Below are 11,235 nucleotides of genomic sequence, written 5' to 3'. Positions count from 1 at the left end.
CGTTTTGCTCGAACCATCTCTTTAAAGGTCAAACGTACAGGCATGACAAACTTAAGATATAAGAGCGCAATTGGAAAAAATTAACACAACAGATACACACGTCACGCCTTTATCTTCAAAGGGGTAGTAGAGATGCAACCAGGACACTCTTTTTTGGCCATGTGTATTCAGTCCCATGATGTGATATGGAGCGACCTTGTCGTTATGTTGGACACAAAATTCCAGCTTTCAGGTCGGCCCAGAGGCTGGAATTTGTCAATGCAATTCGTACCACGTTCGCAATACAAGTACGCCACCGAGGCTGTCAAAAAAGTGAAAAAATACTTGATCAAAATAGGTCATCCTTATAAATATGCATCAAGAGTACCTTAGTGTTGAGAAAATGCATCTTCAAAATCCTAGAGCTATCTTAAAAGAGGGTCAAACAGCGCCGTTGCGTGATACCTCCGCTACATGCAAAACATGAATTATATATGGCAGAGTGTTCCAGTACAACACCGAAGAACTCCAAGAAAAAATTAAATATACATGTAACAAACATAGGATTTCTTGTGCCCCGTAGATTCCTATAGCAAAAACGAGACCTTTGGCTTCATTAGAGATGCAGGGACTCTGCTATTGAGATCTTAAAGTTGTCATACGTGTAGTAAATGTGGCAAAAATATATGAAGGACCTTGATTTTTGTTGTATTTTTAAATCTGCGGTAAAATTAATTCATACTTTAATAAGTTAAATTACAAAAACAATTATGTTCGGTTCACTACTTAATTTTAAAAATATTAATTAATATATTATTTTTAACGTTACTGTCTAATTATAAACTTTACTAAATGTCTAGATTGACCATTGTTTTAAACTATGCTATGTGTAATAATAACCCTTAATTTAAACTCTAATGACAAGGAAATGAAACTTTAATTGTACGAAACTTCCAATCCAGTTTACTTTTAATTATGGATGGTGAAATGATAGTTGAAGAGTTAACTTTGCACCATGCCTGTTCCGTTTATTACGAATAATGGGAATATTAGTTTGAAAATTTTTCACGAGCATTGTTAGCCATATAAAAAGTTGTATTTTGCGCATTAGCTTTGCAAATCCACTTATTGTATACAAAGAGTGATGATTTATGATATGATTGGCTATTTATGTATTAAGGGGTTAATTTGGTTATTTAGAACATAATCGCTCGCTGACAGAGCAATTTTAGACTGCTAATGCCTCCCAATGTATTTAGAATCTATGCTATTTTCGTCTACTCGGAAGGAGACACGGCTTTAAGGCCTCTTCTTTTATCATCTAAAACCTAACATGACAGACCTAGCAAATAAAAATAAAATGTGAAGGATTTTATGAACCGCTAAAATAGTCATATCTATCTAGACATTCATAATTCCATTATTTTCCTTTTGACAAAATAACAAATCAAGAAATTACTGTTTATGAGTGATCGCCAAGACGTCCAAATTCGACCGTCGAATTTAATAAATTTGTATGTACATTTACATTTTAGTTTTCTATACTTCTCAGCCATGTATTATAAATTATGAACGTTATAATTTATAATACATGGCTGCACGTAGAGAAGCCCCGTGGCCGGCTCAGACCTCCTCTACTACTGAGAGGGATTAAGCTTTTAGTCCAACTTTAATTATGCCAAATATCACACCCCTCCGCACATTATACTTAAAAAGGAGTACGAAGTTTTTTCACACATACACACACACACACACACAACATCACGCATTTATCCCCAAAAGGCCTATGCTGAGGTGCAACCAAGACACCCATTTTTTTACCAAGTGTGTTCCGTCCCATGATGTGATAGGGGGCGAGCCTATCGCCATATTGGGCACAAATTCCAGACTCCGGGCTGATACTGAGCAGTAAAACCCAAATATCATTTTTCCCGACCCAGGATTCGAACCCAGGACTTTAGAGCGCTGTCGTACCGCGCATGCAGTACAACTACGCCACCGAGGCAGTCATTTTTTCATTACGTATTAAAATAAAGATAAATAAGGTTTACATTCAAGGGTATCTACAGACGAATAAGTAGTTGTATTACTTGAATACGTGTCTGTTCAAAGTGACTGCGCGATCTAATTGGCAAAGGAACTCCACACTAGACTCTTTGAGGGATTTAGTAACGAGGCAAAAACAGTTTTGTTCAGTTCAACGAAAAAATCAAAACGTGACGAACGTTTGACAAAGAGCATTCTCATGCCCCATATACTGCATAAAGCTAAAGGAATTGTGTTCGGCCGAGCATTCATAAAAGTATTGTGCATTTTCAAAAGGTAAAATATTTATGAAATGCACGTATACACGTGTTTACGGGTGACTACTCAGTATACTAGTAGATATGTAAAGTGATCTTTGACAAAGTTATAATTCACGGCAAAGTGACTGCCTTGACACTTTTTTGACCTTTGAATGACGAGACTTGCTTACCGTTCGCCTGATGGTAAGCGATACGACCGCCCATCAACAGTAGAAACACCATCCAACACCTTGAATTACAAAGTATTATTTGGTATTCTACTGCGCTCGCCATCCTAAGACATGAGATGTTAAGTATATGTCCAGTAGTTACACTGGCTACAATGTTCTTCAAGCCGGAACACAACAGTGACTGACACACTGCTGCTTGGCGGCAGAAATAGACATTCTGGTGGTACCTACCGATGCGCTCTCACATATGAGAGACCTACTCAGTCTACTACCAATGACATTTTAGTAAAATGATTAGATAAAAACCATCTAGTGGTACCTACCGATGCGGACTCTCACATATGAGAGACCTACTCAGTCTACCACCAGTCTCAATGACATTTTAGTAAAAAGTTATAAAATCATTGGCCTCGACTATATTGCGATCGCGATACGACTACGGCTCTGAGGTCTTGGGTTCGAATCCTGTATCGGCACATAATGAGAGTTTTCTGTTCAGCATCAATTCGAAGTCTAAAATTTGGGCCCCTATGGCGATAGGCTCGCCACCTATCACATCATGGGAAAAGTGGATGCAATAGATGCTTCTGCCTACCCTTTCAGGGATAAAAGTGTGTGTGTGTGATTTTTCCTTTATATCTATTATACAGAAATGTCTATTAAATGAGAATTAGACTCCCAAGACATAAGACTGATTTTGTCAGTGTCCGAAAGAACTAGAACTATTTTGGAAACGTCAAAAGAAGCCATATAAAGTAATTGTGTGAAGTCAAGCATGGGCATTGTGTTTATAAAGAGGAAACCTTTTGCAAAATCTTTTTATTTATCGATGTTTGTGTTGTTAAATTGAGTGTAGTGTGCAAGTATTTATGGTTGTAGAACTGACAAGAACGGAAAAGTGTTGAACAATAATCATGCACATTTTACCATAATTATCAACTAGTTATTGCTCGCTTGTATGTTTGATAATAAAACTTTTCACAATGACATGAATACTTCCAAAAGTCTTATATTTATATATTTAATTAAGTTCAAACCTACAAATACCATTCTTTCATTCCGTGAAATCAGTTCAATTTGTTCATTTTATCGAATGCCAGTGCGTGACATTTTTACTCGATAATAATATTGCGCGGCACCACGGTGGAGGTACATCTTTAATTAATTTATATTATTAGTTTACAATAAACTTGTAAATGTTGCAAAATGGACAATTGCCTCATAATTGTTAAATTACCCTTTATCTCTGGCAACACTTCAACTGTCAAATTACTCCTTGGGCCTAATGGACTTGTTTCCAGAGCCTTAATAAATAAATAAAAAAAAAACAAATGACTCCGTCGAATTAAAAACTAAAATATAATCATTACATTAATGAGCATATCCCGTTTGATCGTCCGACGAGGATCCAACAAATTCGTTGTAGAAAAGGTCTACGACTACCATGAGTCAACGTTAATTCAATTTAAACCCAGAATCAAAGAGACCATTGAACGTTCTATAAACGTACTAACACGCAGAATTATATCGCTAATTACACGCTTTCGATAGCTCCGTGGTCTATTAACGTATGGCCAATTAAAAGTTATCACAACTATTGACTCGTGATAACTGAAAATTGTTGTTATTTCTAGAAAATTCTCTCGACATTTTTGTTAAGGTGGAGTTAAGAAAGTCGTTACAGTGCGACACAATAAAGAGTGGAACGCAACTTTTTATAAACAAAATTAATCCTTATGAATTGGACATTTTAAATTCGAAAATTGAAAAAATATCTAGTTTTTTTTTTATCGAGTAATAATTCTAAATATTTACTAAAACCTCATTTATGACACGAGATACGAAATAATAAAATTTGAATATTATTTCATATTAAGTAGATTTGAAATTCGACAAGCAAACAAGCAAGCAATGACTCGCGACGTGTGACTTACATTTTCGTGTCGTTCAAACGAGCTAGTTACAAGTTCATCGTAACCTCCTTTCTAGTGCATGTTGTACACCATAATTCCATTTTGATCGATTCTTTACGATATTGTTATGACAGATTAATCCTCATGAATAATATATACTTACGCCCGAAATTAATAATGTATCTACTATCCAAGACTAAAACCTATCTTAGATTGCCGACTATCTTTCGATTGGTCTCCTATCGGCATGCCAATATCTTAACTCGCCTATCCTTGCTTGCCTTCAACGATAGATCGCTGGCAATCCTTTCCAGATGCGTTCCCTCCTGACCATTCCATTTTATGCAGAATATTCCATTCGTAAAAAATACTTTTGTATTTTCCATACAAACTATTCGTTTCAATATTTACCTAATTGCGAAAAATAAGACTTGGAGTAATAAAAAAATATTTTATATATTTTAGCCCTCAAAAGAAATAATTAATAATTAGTACATGTCATATTTAAGATACAAACTTTTTAATTAGTTTCAAAATGGAACGTGAGTAATTTGGTTGCTGACATATTTTGACACTGAAGTTTAATAACATTGTTCATAATATATTAATAAATCTTTAAAGGATTTAGTTTTTAGTATGAAGTACGCAGTAAACTCGGTGCCATATAATAATAATTGGACTCTGTACACATTATCAAGTGTTAAGGAACAAATTACAATTCCGTTATACATAATTGTTGCATAACTTTAACCGTTTATGCAGCGCACGCAACGGAAGCTCTCAAAAGTAATCAGTTTTAGCCGTTTTTGGTCATAGTGTGGTCATAGTGTGATGATATACATATACCCTATAATAGCCATCCTCAATAAATGGGCTATCCAACACTACAAGAATTTATCAATTCGAACCAGAAGTTCCTGAGACCAGCGCGTTCAAACGAACATACTCTTCAGCTTTATATAATAGTATAGATAATGTATGGAAATTTTGCCTGTTTGTATGTTTTAACTTTCAACTAATAAAACTATGTTAATTTGTAATTATTATTTTGAATTACAAATGTAGATAAGCAATAAAATAAATAGCAGTGATTGTAATGGTATTTAATTTTACTAAGTAAAGAAGTTATTTGTTAATGCTGTTCTTTCTCCAACATCTTGATTTTCTATATTGTTCTCATAATTAATAATATCAGCAGTTGATAATTCCACTTGGGTTGGAATTTCCTCTAGCCTGTGATTCCGACAAATATTGTGCAAAACTGCAGTTGCAATTATTATTGTTTGAACTTTAGGTAAAGATAAACGCAATGTCAATGCAATCACAGGGAAGCGACGTTTCCATGTACCAAATGTCCTGAAAAGATAATATAAATATTTCCTATTCCACAGCAAAAGTTGATGGAATGGAGAAACACCATAGTTCCTGAAAAAACGATGCAATTGCCCCTTGTTAGTGCCTATCTAATAGTTCGGTAGGTACGGTATTTTTTGTAAATAATGTCAAAAATTATTTACCTTGTACGTAACACGAATATACGAGATCAGTTTAACTAACAATGATTGGCAAGCAGATTTCGAAAGCCTAATCCAAACGTGAAATCAAACTCATCCAGGGTCTGCATGTAGTTAACTCTTTTCATTACCCGTGATGAAGCGCGACTTTCACTTTCGCTATCAGTATCGCTAGTCCCTCCAAATCACTGTCGTCACTGTCACTACAGAATATGGATATTTCCATTGCCTTTTCGTTTCCCTTAAAATCAGTGTAAGCGATATTCAAAACATATTGAGTAAACTGAGGAATTGGTCCGATTGGAAAATGCGATTGTTTACAACATTCAAATCAAATGTCAAAACGGGTAGATAGAGTATTGGCAAGCGTAAACTGTTATTTTCATACAGAGGGTAATCTATGACCTGTAATCCGTCCTCTCAAAGATCGATTATTGTTAGAGATAGCTTACTGAATCTATGGATTGGTTATTGGCATGCTTTACCCATAAAAACGAATGAATTATCAATCTTAGATGGCATACATTGGATTAGGATTGGTTATTAATTTCGGGCGTTAGTTAGCCGAATAATAATCGGATTGCTAGTGCGATGACGCCACGAGCAGCCTCAGCACATCGTTCAGCATACAGTAATCTGTGGATGCATTTTAGTCTAGTAATATTTCGCGGTATAGAATTAAGTATGCTGTTCTTAACATCTTGGAAAATTTATCTGTACTGGGATTATAGGTTATTATCAAATTTACTGTTTATATTGTTTAATTAGTGTTTGAATTAAATACTTTCGTATATACGTAATTTGAAAGTTGGCAAGATAACTTTTATACCGGATCCTTGTAAATGATTAATGAAATCACACATTCAGACACACATACAATTAATTTACGAGGTCCTTAATATTTAGTATGTACCATTAGGGTATGTGACTAACAGTATTAAAACAGAATTGTAAATACAATAAGAAATTAACAGTTAAAATAAAATATTAGACTCCAACATTACATTGTGCGGTTGCAACGCTTGCAAAACAATAAAAACAAAACACATGAAAATTTGCGCGGGAAAATAGAGCACGAAATGCGCTAACATTATAGATATAACAAAGTTTTAATACCATACAACTTACTGTAATTTTCAAATGTAAGTGATGAATCTTTTACCGTAGAGTTCTACTGCGGATAGCGTATGACCATTCCATTAGTGCAAGTCACGTTTTGCACTAATAGTACAATACATTATATTTCTACTTTAGAATGTGTTAGGGTATCGGTTTTTATAAATTCAGTAGAATTTGAGTTATCCAAAAAATATTTATTTACTTCCAAAAAATTAATTTATATGAAGGTTGCCTCTGTTACTGAATGTGAGCGTTTACAAGATGACCTCAATAGACTAATTAATTATTACAATCATAACAGAATTTCTATCAGCATTGGAAAATGCCAATGTATTAGCTTTACACGAAAAGGAACCCTATAATATTTCCCTACCATTTTAACGGAACTTTAATTGAGAGAACTGAAGTAGTGCGTGACCTGGGTGTATATTTTGATAGGAAAATGACAATGTCTACGCATATTGATACGATTATTAGCAAAGCTTACCGTAACCTTGGTTTCCTGATAAGAACTTGCCGTCCTTTTTCTGACCCAGTTAGCTTTAAAATAGTATATTATGCGTACGTACGCAGTGTATTAGAATATGCAAGTCCAGTTTGGTGCCCTAATTATAACACATATATCAATCGCATTGAAAGCATACAAAAGAAATTTGTACGGCATCTCAATTTTGTATGTAAAAGCCTCTACAGCAGCTAGCTATGAGAACATTTGTCAAACTTATGGTCTTTTTACATTAAAAGAACGTCGCCAAGTACTCGATATGGGTTTTTATATGATGTTATTCGCAGTCGTCTCGACTGTGCTGAAATTGTTGAACTTATATCTCTAGCAACACCTAAACGCCGCACCCGGCACACACCTTTACTTCGGGTTCCACCTCATAACACAAATTATGGTAAAACTCCGTGTTTGCGAGACTACCAAATACTTACAACGAACACTTTTCTTGCATTGACCCTTTTGTAGGGTCCAAACACAGTTTTCTGTGCCATGTAAAACGTCACTTTCAGCCTTCGGATCCCTAATTCTTTAATAATAATATGTTAGTAAATGCTTATGTTTGATTGCTTCTGTGGTGTAGCCGTTAGTGTACGCGGTATGTATGCCGTACTAAAATCTTGGAATATTAATTGCGAATCGAACAAAATGATATTATCTTTATTTATTTATTTCTTTTCCACCGTGTTTTTGTTCTCTTCGGTATGATTATGATTATAACAAAAATACTCATTTATTAATTACACCGACATGTATGGCAACTTATAAGGAATTTTACTGGTATGTATGTATGTATTTATAATATTTATTGATATATGTACACATATTATATATATGATATATATGGTATGCTTAATCCGTATATACGCGTGTTACTATGACATCGTTTATTTATCGTTATATTAATTTGCCCCGCCTTTTCTTTCTTTTTTAACTCTCCACAAAAACCGTCTGAAATGTAACTTAAGTTGTAAAATGAGTAATTTTTTTGGCTTTCAAATTATTGTTAAACTGTTATATATATGAAATTGTTAAACAGCTGTTATTACTCTATAATAAAAAAAAAAAAAAAAAAAAAAAATCCACTTACCAAACGAAAATTAACAACAAAACTGTGACAACCCTTTGATATTCTGTAATCCAATCGAGACAACCCATTCATCCTGTAGACAAATGTGTCTGCGGAGGCTTTATCACAAATTAATTCAGTATTTCAGCGCCAACAACAAAAGCCCCTGCTGATACAAGCTCACTCCACATAATCCAACATAAAGGCATCAACACAGGTTGAATAAAATCAACAGAGTAAAACAATGAACCCGTTGATACAGTCCGGATGCCAGTTACAATGGACGCGCGAAATACGTAAAAACTAGAAACAGCCGAGTTTTTAACACCGTCACACACGGGCACGGACGTGTGAGGCCCAAAATGTCAGCCGCGTGCTAGTGGAAATGCTTTCTGGCGTGGTGTGTGTGAGAGGAGATGGCGGTATCGTTGGATTAACGAGCACGTGGCTTAATAGATGGTAAGTGATGGTGACACCGCAGTGTATGGACATGTAGACTGTCAAAGGAATTGTATTAGCGCTGCCGGCTGAGAGCAATGTGTATTTATTACGAAAGGATTTGTTGTCTAACGCAATTTATTTGCTATGCGATAGACAAAATGGCACTTCACGTCAATATTCTGTGTGAAGTTTGAAACACCAATTATTTGAAGATGCCGACGCATTCACGCTGTCAATAAAATTGTATACAGCAGTCGTACTTATTTTTTTCATACAGGTCACAAGATATCTTAATTATGATGCCGGCGACAATATACATTCATTGACCTGCTTAAGTTCTTAAAACGTAATTAAAATTGTACATTTTATTTCTTTTAATAAAAATTAATTATAAATATGAATGAAATGGAATTCAATGGAATTCCAGTAAATAATGAAGTTATTTCATTTTTATAGGGTTAGCAAACAGCTCAGGTAATCTCGGGAAAAGTTTATTAGGTTTTATTGAAATTTTCTTAAAAATGGTCACATGGGCCACTTTAAGAGCCCAGTGGACCGCAGATTGACTATAGCTGATCTATAGAGAACCTATGGTTTCAATACTCCAAATAAGGGAGAAATGTGGAAGTTTGTGAATTATTGAATTATTAGGACAAAATTTTATTTATAATAGTTTATAAATTAATTTATTGTTTCATGATATTATTTCATACTATTACGTCAAATAACCATGAAATGTAACTATTACTTGTTTTTTAGTAGAAATTAAATAATCTCTTTTGATTTAATACATTAATTTCAACGCTAAACATAAAAAGCTAAATTATTTTTAACGCCCGACATAAAATGAATACGTAAGATTAAGTACATTTATATATGTTGTTTCACAAATGGACTCAATAATTTAAATTTTATCATATATTTTCCATCTCTAATTATACGCATACTATAATATAGTTCCCAACACGCCAAAGCCATATACTCCCAAACCGCTGTCAGTCCCCGCTGTGGCCACACACCCGTAGAACAAAGCAGTGCATTTCGCGGCGTGACCACAAGCCGTGACTGACTGTGACTGTGCTGTACCCGCGCCACGCCATTGCCCCTTGGCACAATATAGTACAGTCAAAATATGAACACACCCTGTATACGACTTTTTACGTTATGGTAGAGTATATAGTGCAGTCAAAATATAAACACATTCCGTATGTATGTCATTGCCCCTTTGGTACAATATAGTATAGTCAAAACATATAAACACACCCTATATACGAGTTTTTGCGTTATAGTAGAGTATATAGTACAGTCAAAATATATAAACACACCCTGTATACAACTTTTTGTGTAATGGTAAACTATATATTGCAGTCAAAATACTTGATAATAAACCTTTTTGAATTTTTTTGTGTTATGGACGAGTCAATAAAATAAAGCGGAGTGCAGTGAAAATATGTAATAATAAACGCATGTGATTTTTATGTAAAGTGCTGTTGTATTATTTAGACACCCTGTATGCGAAAGTGATGGATGTTTTAATGTGTTTGTGGAACACTATTTCAATTGCTTTTGGTTCTTCAGTATAATACGAGGTAATTGTATTTTACACCTAACTGCATATGCAAAACCTCATAGGTAATGAAAACCTCTTAATATTGGAACATTGCGACGAAACTTGATTCCATGCGACGAGTAACAGGCCAGCATCATTCTGGCAACTAGCAATGGTCGATGTTATATTTGACCTATGCTAAACTCAGTATCAGTTCTGGTGTAAAAAAAAAACAAATTAATAAATTTTTGGTACACTGGCTAATAAAAATTCTATATCCATCGTACCCATTAAATATTCATATAATATTATGTTAATGATAATAACTAAAATAACTCAAGGCATAGTACAAAACACGTAGATACTTATATACTTAAAACTAATTATACTTGTCAAACTTTTGAAACTGAACACATCAAGTTCATAAACAATGAAGTTATTAACAGTCTTACCTCTCCCGTCTACTAAAACGAACTTCTAATTAAAATGTTGAATATTTTTACTTCAATACTAAGCAAGCCTTTTAAGCGCAGCTTATTCATTAGACTAGATTCTCATTCCGTCCAATACAAGGAACAAAAAATACTTTTTACCTGCATTTAAAAATGTAAGCACTAAGGCATTATGCGGCAGCGCTACATTAACATTAATTAAATATGGATCTCATGACGAT

Source organism: Manduca sexta, chromosome 14 (assembly GCF_014839805.1).
Source record: "Manduca sexta isolate Smith_Timp_Sample1 chromosome 14, JHU_Msex_v1.0, whole genome shotgun sequence".
Classification (NCBI taxonomy): Eukaryota; Metazoa; Arthropoda; class Insecta; order Lepidoptera; family Sphingidae; genus Manduca; species Manduca sexta.
This window is presented reverse-complemented; position numbering follows the sequence as displayed.